We start from the raw sequence: 6,879 nt of genomic DNA, 5'->3' as shown, positions 1-6,879 counted from the left end.
TCTCTTCCAGGGGATGATCCAAGGAGGAGCAAGAGCGGCTCGGAGAAAAGCCTCTCTAGGCGATTAGGACGCCGCTTTGTCTATGGTTTCAGCAAAGGCGTCTATGGCGGCATCCAGCGGCCACGGGTGGCAAAGCTGGCGGATGAATTTCGGTTCACATAGTTTAGCCCTTCAATCTGGAAATACCGTGTGCATTTCGCCCTCCAGGACAAGTACTATTAGTCATGCAGTTCTTCCTAAACCAGTCTAATCAAAATTTAGGCAGAATTTCTAAGGAATCTCTTTGTTTGTCCTTTATATTGCATTATAGTCCCTTCCCTCCGCGGTGTCCCATTGCGGGGGATGTAACTATGCTAACAAATGACTCGTTATTTATATGAGATTCTAATTTAACTTGCTATTTTTATTTGCTAAAAAAGACTGAGCTTCTTTAGGCCAAGGTCTGTGTCTAATTAATTTTTAAGATCTTCATAGCGTCGGTGCGTTGCATAAATTACGTGCTTTAAAAAGGTCATTGGGTGGATGAATGAAAGAGCGAATAAAAGGAACAAATATTTCAAACTATAGATATAGTTAATTTGAAGAGTCAGAGAGAAAGAAACAAAGACAAGAATATTGGAAATTTGACTCTGAAAACCTGCCAGAGGAAAGCGGAAAGTGGCTTTAAAAAGGAAAATGAAATACACCTCTTCTGAGACTCTTGAAACTCTTTTGGTTAAAAATGGAACTGCAAAACATTAAACAAAACAAAACAAAAACAAACAAAAACTTTTGTCGCCTGTTATTGCTGATAACAATGGATATGTATTGTTGAGTACTTATGTGGGTTATATTGTTTACTATATTATCTAACATCACAACCTTAGGAGAAAGATGTTACTGTCAATTTACAGGTTAGGTAACTGAGGCTTAGGAGAATTACTGTAACTTGCCTAAAGTCACTCAGCTTGTAAGTGCCAAATACGGCAGTCAAACACAAACCTAAGTATCTGCTTTTAACCATTATGACTACTGCCTCTAAGGCAGTCATCAAAAAGCATGCTTGCAGAGGTGCTTTTTAAATGCATTTTAATTCAGCTAATGTCATGTTCGAAGAATCAGTATCAACTGGTTTTTGAGAACTTCCGTGGTCCACACTGGAGGCCCCTGGAAGCTGCCACAATAAAGCAATAATTCCAGGCATGATTTTTAAATTTTTTTTAAACTAGGAATTTGTTCATCTTTTAAAAAATACATGTAGTTTTTATAACAACAACAATAATAACAAATACAGCTTGGCATATATCCTTCCAGACATGCAGTTTTAAAATATGGGAGCTTTGCAATGATTCTTTTAGAAAGCCACTGGAGATAGATTTGAAATGAGTAAGAGTGAGAATTCTATAGTGCAGTGCTTACGGATGCAGATTCTGAAGTTGAGCAGCCTTTGTTCTAATCCTAGCTTTGCTACTTTCTAGCCCTGAGACCTGAAATAGAAAGTTTCCTCTTTTTACCTTGGTTTCCCCACTGGTAACATAAAGATAGCAATGGTTCCTATCTCAGAAAATTCTTGTGAGGATTAAATGAGATAATCTGTGTGAAGAATTTAGAGTAATGCCTAGTACATTATAAGTGCTCAATAAACATTAAGAAATACGCAGGAAATATAGACAAGCAGGTGTATCATAATGAGAAAAGCTGGGTTTGTATCCTGGTTCTGTCTCTTATTGGCTGTGTGAGTCTGGGCGAGTGCTTAACTTCTTTGATCCTCAACATCCCTATCTGGACTGTTGTAAGGGACACAAAATAATCACTCACTAAAAGTTTGCTGTTTATCCATTATTGCAGCAGTGGACGAATGCTTTAGAGTTGAGCCGGTGAATGAGATAAAATGATATAGGGAAGAACTGCTGATTCATGCATGCCCTAAGTCTGACATTTGGCATGGAAGAACTACCTACAGAATTACAAGACTGAATTTGATTCTCGTTTCCATTATATACTGGCCTAGAACTTTGGGTAAATTTTTTAAATTTGTCATCATTTTCATCACCTACAAAATAAACATAAACGCAGCAACTGCCCTGATTCTTGCACACTTTTAAAAAAAGACATAATTTACAAGCCATAAAAACTCACCTGTTCGAAGTGTATAATTCAGTGGTTTTTAAGTTTATTCACAGAGTTGTACAGCCTCCACCTCTATATAATTCCAGAATATTTTCATCACTCCAAAAAATAAACCTCACTTCCCATTCCTCCCCTCTCTTATCTCCTTACAGCCCTACATTCTATCTGTATGGATTTGCATATTCTGAGCATTTCGTATGAATGGAATCATATAAGATGTGGTCTTTTGTGACTGGCCTCTTTCATTTAACATAATATTTTTCAAGGTTCATCCATGATAATGTATCAGTACTTTATTTCTTTTTACAACTGAATAATATTCCATTGTATAGATATACCACATTTTGTCATTCTTTCATTTATTACATACATTTAGATTGTTTCTACTTTTTGGCTATTATGAATAATGCTTCTATGCACATTAGTGTACACTCTTTTGTGTGAATATGCTTTTAATTTTCTTGGGTATATACCAAGGAGTGGAGTTGTTGGATCATAGGCAACCTTAACTTTTTGAGGAACTACCAAACTATTTTTCCATGTAGCTGCACTATTTTACATTCCTACCAGCAGTGTATGAGGGTTCTAATTTTTCTGCATTTTCACCAACATTACTACTACAACCATCCTAGCAGATGTGAAATGATATCTCATGATTTTGATTTGTATTTCTCTAAGAACTAAGGAGCATCTTTTACAGGCTTATTGGTCATTTGTATATTCTCTTGAGAAACGTCTATTTTGCCCATTTTAAAATTGGATTGTCTTTATTATTGAGTTGTAAGACTTTTTTATATATTCTGGATATTAGTTCCTTATGCACACGGGGTTATTTTGTATATTAAATGATATAGTGGCTGTGAGAGCTTTATAAACTGTAAGAGGTGTCACAAATTAAAGGAGAGCACTGACAAAATGTGAAGGGACAGAGCACGGCATTCCATGGCTAGAGGGAAGCCCCACGCCTCCTCGTCCAAGCCTCCTTCAAATCCTTGCATGCACAATTTCCCCACCCCACAGCACCCTGCCCTCCGCCCGTTGACCCATGCAGTATCTGGTTGGAGATGGGGCTCAGGGCCGCCATCTTGGCCGAAGGCAAAGTGGCAGCAGCTCCTGTCAGGGGGCAGTAGGTCCAGAGCTCCTGGTACTTCCCTTTGCCTGACTCCACCCTAGCTCCAGTGGAGCCAAGCGCGGGTGCGCCCCACTACCGCCCTCACCATGGTAAGATGCGAGCAGCATTCCTGGGTCCAGCCTCACTCATCCGCTCTCCCAGCTGGTGTGTTTGGTGTTGGTGTTACTGAAGAGTGGAGTTCTCAGCACATTGTCCAGGCTCTTGATGTCTCAAACAAAGAGTTGAGCAAGACACCAAAATACAGCAGAAAAGAATAGCTTTATTAGAAGGGAAAGTAAAGAAGTACACTTCCAGATGTGGAAGCAGGCTGAGGAAGAGAAGAGAGGCTCAAAAGGCTCAAGGGCACAGTAACAAAGTCTTTGGGGTTTCTATCCCTATTTGCTGTGGGTGGTAACTTTTCTTAGAGGGGTGGGCTTTCTTGATTGACAACTATTGCTGACAGGACTCAGTAACTCATTGTTTGTTTTCTGCACATATTTGTTGCCAGAATTCAGTCAGCTATAATGATATTAATGAACTTCCGGGCATATGCATCCTATTATAATGATGGTATAATGGAGTTCAGGTAGGTTGAAGGTCATTGGGCTCTTCATTGTGCAGGTGTGAGTTACTGGCTGAAACGAGTACCCAATTTTCTGCTTACTTGTATGAGTTACTTTTAGCCCCAAAAGGCCCTCTGGCTTGCTTAATTGTGGGCAGACTAGGGTGGACCCTTTCTAGAATAGGATGACCTCAGCATTTTCTCAGGCAGACCCAAAATCCCCTATCTAACTTTTCTGCCTAACCTTTTTCTAAGAGTCATTAACCCCCTTTTTGGTGTTATGAAAGTTGAGGGACTGGAATTTTCTTCTGTATCTGCTTCCTGTGGAGGAGGGTTGTAGTCCCTGCCTGTTGCGGGTTTCTTGGAGCTCTTTCTCTCGCTGCCTTAAGATGGGGTCTTGGGTATCCTGCCGAAGTGCTGCCTCTGTCCCTAGACAAGGAAAAAGATGCAAACTCGTTACTTGCATCATATATCTATTTTTGTTTCTATCATTAATTTGCCCATCAAACTGGTAAAGGAAAACAGCCTTGGTTAATATATTTCGTAAAAGGAAAAAAAAGAGAAAAACAACTTGGGTTAAAGGCCCTCTCCCTTCTCGGACTCTAAGGGTCCAGTTTTGTCCTAAAGCCATCCCTGACATACAACCACACTCCACCAGAAGGGAGGGGCAGCAACAGGTTTCTGCTTGTAAGCTGCCCTGGGTGGCTGTCTGCCATCAACCCGGGAGGGGCTTCTTGGTGCTCAGTGCTGACACAGGATGCTGACACCTCCAACACACTAAGGGGGACAGAAATCAGGCCAGCCCCCAAGGTCTGTGGCCATTCAAGATACACGGGTGATACCAGCTCGGCAGCAATGGGGTCTCAGGTTGAAGGATGTGGGTGACATCAGGAGAGCAACACACACATGGTCACGGTCTCGCTCATTCCCACAGATTGCTGTATCACACAGATACACATCAGGCTCTCAAATACAGATCATGCAGTTGTGCCCCACACCTGGAGGACCAACCCCCCACCCCCCAAGCCTCCCAAGCTCCCCAACCCCACACCCCCACACCTCACCCTGCTGCGGGGGCTGGAGCTCCCAGCAGAAAAAAAAATCCAGAGACCCGTATTCCCATATATCTGAGGTCCCGCCTCCACATTCACCTGCCTCCAGCCCAGGTGAGCCCCACACCCGAGATGGCTTCCACGCTGCCAGGGACCACCCCTTCTTTGAGACTCTTTCCCCAAGGAGCTGCAGCTACCCACTCCGCCCAGCGCGACGGTTGCGCTCCCTGGCCCTTGCCTGCTCCACCTCCTACCTTCTTCTAGACAGAGCGCAGTAGCCTCTGCCGGGTCTCTGCCTATGTAGCACAAGACCGGAGGGCGGCCGCTCACCCGAGGGCTTGGACCAGGGCCGGGACTCTCCTCCCGCCGCCCCCACGCCCAGCAGTCCCTCACACGCCGCCGGCCTGAAGCCATGGCCGCGCACGCAGCGCTCCGAGTCCCTAATTGCGGATGCTGCAGGGTGCTCAGCTCGCGGTCTGCCGCTGCTGCTGGACAGGGACCGGAGCCCAGTGACATCAGGAACTGCTGTGAGAGCGGCTCCGCCCCTCGAGAAAGCTGCCTTTCAGCCACCTAGGTGCCTTGGCGGGAAGTTTTTCCTCGCTGGCCTGACGCAAGCACACCCTCGCTCCTGCACCTGCAGCGCACGGACCTTCCAGGGACTCCCTACCCTCTTCCCCAATGCCCCAGGTCTCATCCCCTGATACCAGGCGGAGAAGGAGTGCCAGCCTCCATCCACAAAACGGTGGCAGGGAAATGGTGGGACAGACTGTGCTCTCAGAGCAGCTGGGCAACACTCCACCTCCCCACACAGAGAGGCAGACTATAAAGCCAACACGAGACAGGCAGCACGGAGGGATGGAGAGAAACGGGGTCCTAATGACATCACTGGTACTCCTGGATATAGATGTATCTGAAGCTGACATCACTCCAATCTTCCCAAACTCTTCAACCAATACATTCATTTTGTAGTCTCTCTTTTCCTTTTCACATTATGTTGATAGACTGACTCGTCGTTCTAGCAGGTTTTTTGAGCATGTTAGAATCCAAATGGAAAAGGAGGGAGCTCACTGAAATAGCCTGTTCTGCTGCTTCTCAGCTGTGTGACCTTGGTCTGGTGTTTTAACCTCTCTGAGCTTCCCTTTCCTCAGCAGTAAAGAAGAGTTGCCATTTGTAGCTACACTATAGGAAGACTGCTTTGTGGAGTGAGACAGTAAAGCACTTAGAGCAGTGTTTGACAAACGGTAGTTGCTAGAATTCTAACTTACGAATTCAACATCATTTACTAAATAATAAGAATTAAAGAACAATTCATTCAGTGCCCAAGTATCACGAAATCTCTTGAACTTTTAGGACTTTGGTTATCTGATTTTTAAATGTGGCCTTACTGCAAAAGGACCTGTTGCTGTTTATAAACAACCACGATCTGAGTTCCTTTAAAATGTTGGAAAGAAAAGGCAGAAAAATCTATTCACCTCCGAACTTCTTCTACCACCAAATTAAAAAAACAAAAAACAAAAAACATGGTGCCTCCACTGGAGTTCAGCACATATAGCCGCCTCACCCAGGGCTTCCCAGTGGCTAAGTGGTTACCACTACCGGGACGATGAGCTACCAGACCCAGAGAGAAGATACAGATGGCCCATTCAGGATGGCCATGCAGCCTGTAAAGATTCAGCCCTCCTGAATCCTACTTAGGGGCTCCTGCCTCTGGACCCCATGAATACCCCTTCCCTGTCTAGAGAGCACTGCTCCTGTGGCTGTGGCACCCCCAGCCCAGGATTTACCCAGGGAGAGTGACAAGCCACATTGAGAGAACCTGCAAGTTCAGATGGGACCAGGAAGGGCAGCAAAATGTCCTTCTGAGAACAAGTCAATCTCACTCCTAAACTGGGTGAGCCAAACACAGTGCCGGGTCTCTCTGTAAATGCTGGTGAATGCCTGCCTGGCAGGGGCAGTATAACAGCCCTGCTGCACCGACATGATGCCCTGGTCGTCTGATATATGAGGAAACTGAAGCCAGAGAGGTTCATGCAGCTACTAAACGG

At 44.7% G+C, this 6,879-nt stretch overlaps 1 long non-coding RNA gene across 1 annotated transcript; it reads right to left on the bottom strand.

Annotated features, from left to right (window-relative positions):
• Positions 1 to 3,480: 3,480 nt before the first annotated feature.
• On the bottom strand, positions 3,481 to 5,494 carry LOC120611050 (uncharacterized). Its single transcript, XR_005655070.1, has 2 exons — positions 5,089 to 5,494; positions 3,481 to 4,211 (listed from the first exon to the last, which is right to left on the bottom strand). It is a non-coding gene; the product is annotated as an uncharacterized LOC120611050 (long non-coding RNA).
• Positions 5,495 to 6,879: the final 1,385 nt, after the last annotated feature.

Source organism: Pteropus medius, unplaced genomic scaffold (assembly GCF_902729225.1).
Source record: "Pteropus medius unplaced genomic scaffold, Ma_sr-lr_union100, whole genome shotgun sequence".
Classification (NCBI taxonomy): Eukaryota; Metazoa; Chordata; class Mammalia; order Chiroptera; family Pteropodidae; genus Pteropus; species Pteropus medius.
Note: the sequence above shows the minus strand (reverse complement) of the source record. Positions and strands in the feature narration are given on the sequence as shown.